Source organism: Marmota monax, unplaced genomic scaffold (genome assembly GCF_021218885.2).
Source record: "Marmota monax isolate L192 unplaced genomic scaffold, Marmota_monax_Labrador192_F-V1.1 WCK01_AAM20220418_F8-fsc01784, whole genome shotgun sequence".
In the NCBI taxonomy this organism is placed as follows: Eukaryota; Metazoa; Chordata; class Mammalia; order Rodentia; family Sciuridae; genus Marmota; species Marmota monax.
This window is the reverse complement of record NW_026693139.1, coordinates 36,161-42,160: the sequence shown is the minus strand read 5'-3', so window position 1 is coordinate 42,160 and position 6,000 is coordinate 36,161. Positions and strand designations below refer to the sequence as shown.

General features: G+C 40.6%; 1 pseudogene; it reads left to right on the top strand.

Moving 5' to 3' along the window:
• The first annotated feature begins 4,115 nt into the window (after positions 1-4,115).
• On the top strand, positions 4,116-4,357 carry LOC124099805 (mitochondrial import inner membrane translocase subunit Tim10-like; annotated as a pseudogene).
• Positions 4,358-6,000: the final 1,643 nt, after the last annotated feature.

Below are 6,000 nucleotides of genomic sequence, written 5' to 3'. Positions count from 1 at the left end.
AACCATGAGCAATCCCAGAGGAGTGAAAACTTGGAAATACATTTGGACAATATTTTACTTCCTCTCGTGATTACCTTTTAAACTTAGTGTCTTATTTTGAAGTAAATGGTGATATATCTCCCTACATGAACTTGAAGTAAGCACCAGGTGTGGAGACCTTTAGCAGATGCTTTGAGACCCCAACCTCATAGGCAGGAAGCTCCCTATGCTGCCAGGGCTAGAGCTACCAGCCATGACCTGAGCAAGGCACTCATCGGCTCTTCCACAAAAAGCATCAGTTTTTGACCCTGTAATTTTTAGCATGGTTTTAATTGATAAGGTTTTCTAAAGTCTTATTGCAAAATCAGCATATTGATTTCTCATTTTAAAAAGTACATCATTGAATACTGGCTAGCAGTTAAGCAAGTGTACATGGCATTTTTAAATTTACTCTTTTATATTTTGGATATTGAAGAATAAACCTAGAAGCGCTTTACCACTAAGTTCCATCTCCAATTATTTTTATTTTGAGACAGGGTCTTGCTAAGTTGTTGAAGCTGACCTCAAACTTGTGATTCACCAGCCTCAATCTCCCAAATTGCTGGGATTACAGGTGTGCACCACTGCGCCCAGATGGACATGGTCTTTGATTCCTGAGCTAGACTTTACAACCTACAGCTTCTCAGGAAATTATTCATTAGGAACTCAGGTAAACCCACTTCCCTGGGAGGGACCAAACCCAAGATAATTTTTACCCCCACTTTAGTCTAATCATACTGGCATGATTTTATTCCCTAATTTTATTTCCTTCTTGCTTTACCTGCTTAACTAGGGTGAAAATGCCTTGAACCTAACTCCTTATTTGGGCTTCTCAAAGAATTTTCCACAGGCCCTTTCTGTCCCCATTGTCCTGCTGCAAAGACCCTTCCTCATTTACTCGTCAATATCCTAATTTGAGGCTTTTCCCCACCTGTTTGTTTTTCAGGTGAGAAAATTGAGCCTAGAGAAGGTAAAGGACTGGTCCACGTCCCACAGCACAGAGCCAGGGCTAGAATTCAGCCCCCCGGCTTTCAAGCTGAAAGCTTTTCCATAATTGAAATTAGCTCCATTTCTGATCTGGGGGAGTGGGCACCCCCATTCACAGAGCTCTGTGTTTGTGACTCTGCATGGGGCGAGGGCAGGGAGGGGCTCCTTAATATCCAAGCTGGGAGATTCAGGCCCTGAGGCTGCTCCAGGCCCTCACATCCAGGGCCATTCCAGGAAATTATGGGAGCCTGAGAGACAGTAAATATTGGAGCAAATATGGGAGCCTGAGAGACAGAGTAAACATTGTACTTCTTTGAGAAGTACAATGAAAAAGAAAGAGAAGAGAAATGCCTGCCAAAAATGTTAGCAAGAGTAGCCCCTCCTCTCCAGGGACCTGGCAGAACTCCAGGATTGTTCTGTCTCCTGGAAATGACCCAAAAGGAAGTGCTATGAGAAGTGCTTTGGATTAGAGACCATAAAGACCACAACAGGTGTGAGTTCTCTCCTCTGGATGCTGTTTTCCATCTACCCTGGAAACCATCACCCAGCCTCCTACCACCTACACCTGCAGAGCATTGGTCCTATAATGAACTTCCTGCCAAGCCATGTTCTCCTAAGACAGCTCAGGCAGAAGCACTTTGGAGGGAATGTTTTCCATTCTCCTTCGCACACTGGTGCAGATTAGGTCAGAAAGGAATTTATAGTGAACAGCCCCAGCTTGCACGACTCCTTCTAAAGGGTGCAGAAGGGCCTGCTGGTGGTGTGTTTTCTACTGATCTGCCTTTGGAAAATCTGTAAGCAAAACATTTCAACCACAACTGGATGAGCTATGTCTCTTCATTACCACTTCTCTTTCCCTACACATTGCCCCAGGTGGCATTTAAAAGGCCACGAGCATTTCTAGGATTTGGCTAAAGGGAAGTTGAGTCACAATGCATTTTATTAGAATGTATATGACATATCTATGTCACTTGAGACATAAATATAAAATCATAAAATATAAAGGAGTACAGTATTATAGGTCATGATAAAAGAGAAAATTAATAAAAATGTCCTGCTACTATTTCTGTAGCACTTGTGCTTTTTACCTCCTTTTTAAATTTTGTAATTTCTTGTGAGTTCTTTTCCCTACCTAAATAATACTATTCTTTGTTGTGGTTTTTTTATTCATAATGTTCTGCTCTTAGTCATAGAAGACAACAAAAACTGTATCAGCTTCAGGCTAAGCAAACCTGGATCCATCCTTAGACTAGATGCTAAATAATGTAAAGGAAGGAGGCCCTGGACTAGCCTGGGTGACGCAGCTGACCAGGAACGGTCCATAGGACCCACCCAGAGCAATTTCTGAGAAGGTGGTAACCCAAAGAAACTGTTTCAAGCTTCTGGAGAATCCGAGCGGGGCAGGAAGTGGTGGTAGAGAGTGTGAAAGATGAGATGTGAGAAAATGAGAGGAGGCTCTCCAGGAGACACCATTTTCCAGGCTTCCCAATTTTTCCCAGGTCATCTCCATGGTCTAAGGACTCCATTTTACCCAGGAAGATTTCAACAGTCCACATAAGCACAAAAAGGACTTGATGGTTGGAAAAAAGTGATTCTACTGGTTTTAGCAACTGTTCACTTCAGTGATGCTACAAAGGAGCAGGGCAGGTACCTTCACAACTTTAGTGAACAGGTTCCAAGTCATGTGTTTGGATCAGTGAATGTTTGCTGTCTTGGGAGCTGAGAACAAAATTCCTCTTCTCTATTCATTGGTAGCCCTTCCTCAGTACCAGTTGCCATATTAATTGCCCTGGCAGGACCAGAGCTGGGCTTCAACTAGGCCAATCAGAACTCTTCCCTGGAATTTTAACATGAGCAACTAGTCAGAGTAGTACTCACTCACTCTTGAGTGGTAAGTGTTTGGATGTCTAGCAGCCCTGTCAAAGTCTGCTGTTAACTTTATGTGTCAACTTGTCTGGATTAAGGGATGCCCGGATAGCTGGTGAGACATTACAGGTGTGTCTGGAGTGTTTCCAGAAAAGACTGTAGTAAGTAAAGATCTCCCTCCCCATTGTGGGCAGCCACCAGCCTATCTGTTGAGGATTCAAATAGAACAAAAAGGATAAAGGAAACATGAAATCTCTTTCTTCTTGGGTGGGTCACCCCCTTCTTATGCCCTCAGACCTTGCTGCTCCTGGTTCCCCAGATTTCAGACTCCATCTAGGACTTACAGCATTGGCTTCCCACCCTCCACCCCACATCCCATAGATAGCTTTGCACTCAGTCCAAATCACACCACCATAGTTCCTATTCTCCGGCATGCAGATGGTAGATCATGGGACTTCTTGGACTCCAATTCTACAGGAGCCAATTTCTATAACAAATCTCATTTTCTATATGGCCATACACATCCGATTCTTTCTGCTTCTTTGGAGAACTATGCCTAATAAAAACTGCAAGAACCTCTCTGAGAAAATGAAGCTCAGACATTGTCAGAGTCCTGTCCTCAAACCGGGAGGAGAGCAGCCTATACTTAGACCTGAGCTTTGGAGGATGGAGCCTGGCTCCTTTGAAAAGATAAATAAGATTGAAAAGTCCTTAGCCAAACTAACCAAAAGAAAAAGAGAGAAAACAGAAATTAATAAATTTGGATATGAAAAAGGAAAAATCACCAGATACATCTCAGAAATCTAGCAGATCATTAGGGACTATTTTGACAACTTAGATTCCAATAAATTGGAAAACCTAGAAGAAATGGATATATTTCTAGACAAATATATTTGGCAAAATTGAATCAAAAGAACATTAAAAACATGAACATACTAGTAACTTGTAATGAGATAGAATCAGTAATAAAAAGCCTTTCAATGAAGAAAAGCCCAAGACCAGATGGATTTCAGCAGGTTTCTATGAAACCTTTAAAAAACAACTAATGCCCAAACTCCTCAAATTATCCGATGAAATAGAAAGAGATGGCCTCTCCTGGAAGTGGTCCACATGCTTACACCATGATCTACTTGGGCACCAGGGGAGGTTCTAATATTTGTTAAAATTAGGGACATGGTAGGAACTGTGTCTTGCACCGGGCTGTGGACACCAGGAGGAGGTTCTCTGCATGGTGCTAGGCCGAGATGGATCTGCTCAGGGCCCAACAGCTGGCAACAGAGCTGGAAGTGGAGATGATGGTGGACATGCACAACAGAATGACCAGTGCCTGCCTCCAGAAGTGTGTGTCTCTCCACTATAAGGAAGCAGAACTGTCCAAAGGCATGATTTGGACATTCATGAATGGATGGGCAAAAAGTCTACAGAGTTGTCTATGCAGAATGAAGAGGTGATGAAGAGTGTGCAGCAGAGCTCTGGTCCTGCATGAGGCCCTCAGACAGCATATACCTGGGGTGCACCTTGCTTCTCCCCACTTATTTAATAAAAATGCCCCCTATTGGGTGTCATGTGAAGACTGCCAGGCCTAGGCTCTCTCTGGAGCATCTCCAGGAGCTCGTATTGTGGCAGAGCTATCTTGTAGAAGGGATATTTGTCACACTGATATGTAAATGTGTGTGTGTGTGTGTGTGTGTGTTTTAAAGCAAGTTTGTTGACACCTACAAAAAAAAGGGATGAAACACTTCCAAATTCATTCTATTAATCCAGGATTACACACATAACAAAACCAGATAAGGACACATCTAATGTAGGAAACTACATTAGAAAACTACAGACCAATACCCCTGATAAACTTAGATGCAAAAATATTTAATAAAATATTAACAAATCATGTTCAAGAACATATTAAGAAGATTGTACACCACAACCAAGTTGGTTTCATTCCAGCAATAGGATGGTTTCATATAAGCAAATCAGTAAATGTAATTCCTCATATAAACAGAATTAAGAAAAAAATCACTTAGTCATTTCAATAGGTCTTCAACAAAATTCAGCACCCATTCATGATTAAAAACACAGAAGAAACTAGGCATAGAAACAACCTACCTCAACATCATAAAAGCTATATGTAAAAATCCCAAAGCCAACCTCAGAGTAAATGGGGAAAAACTGAAAGCATTTCCTTCAAAAGCTGGGACAAGATAAGGACATCCACTCTCACCACTCTATTTAATATAGTGCTCTAGCTAGAGCAGTTAAGGAAGAGAAGGAAATAAAAGGAGTAAAATAGGGAAAAAAGAAGACAAATTATCACTGTTTACAGATGATATGATCCTATACCTAGAAGATCAAAAAAATCCACCAAAAGACTGCTAGAGCCAATATGCAAATTTGACAAATAGCATGACACAAAATCAGCATACAAAAATCAATAGCTTTTCTATATACAATGAATCAGCTGACAAAGAAATCAGGTAAACAGTTACATTCACAATAGCTTCAAAAAAATAAAATGAAATGCCTAGGAATAAATCTAACTAAGGGGGTAAAAGACCTCTACAATGAAACCTATAAATCATTGAAGAAAGAAATTGAGGAAGACATCAGAATATGGAAAGACCTTCCATATTCATGGATAGGCAGTATTAATTTTGTGGAAATGGCCATGCTACCAAAAAGCAATATATAGATTCCATAAAATCCCCAACAAAATACCAATTACAGTCTTCACACAACTAGAAGAAACAGTCCTAAATTCATTTGGAAGAATAGAAAACCCAGAATAGCCAAAGCAGTTTTAAACCAAAAAAGCAATGCTAGACGCAATACAATACCTGACTTCAAATTATACTACAGAGCTATAGTAACAAAAACTGCATGGTACTGACATACAAACAGACACATAAACTAATGGTATAGAATAGAAGACACAGAGACAAATCCTCACATCTCTAGTCATCTGATCCTTGACAAAGGTGCAAAAAACATACATTGTAGAAAGGACAGTTATTTTAACAAACAATGCTGTATGTAGAATAATGAAACTAGATATGTAGAATAATGAAACTAAACCCTTATTTCTCATGCTGCACAAAAATCAACTCAAAATGGATCAAAGACCTAGGAATCAAA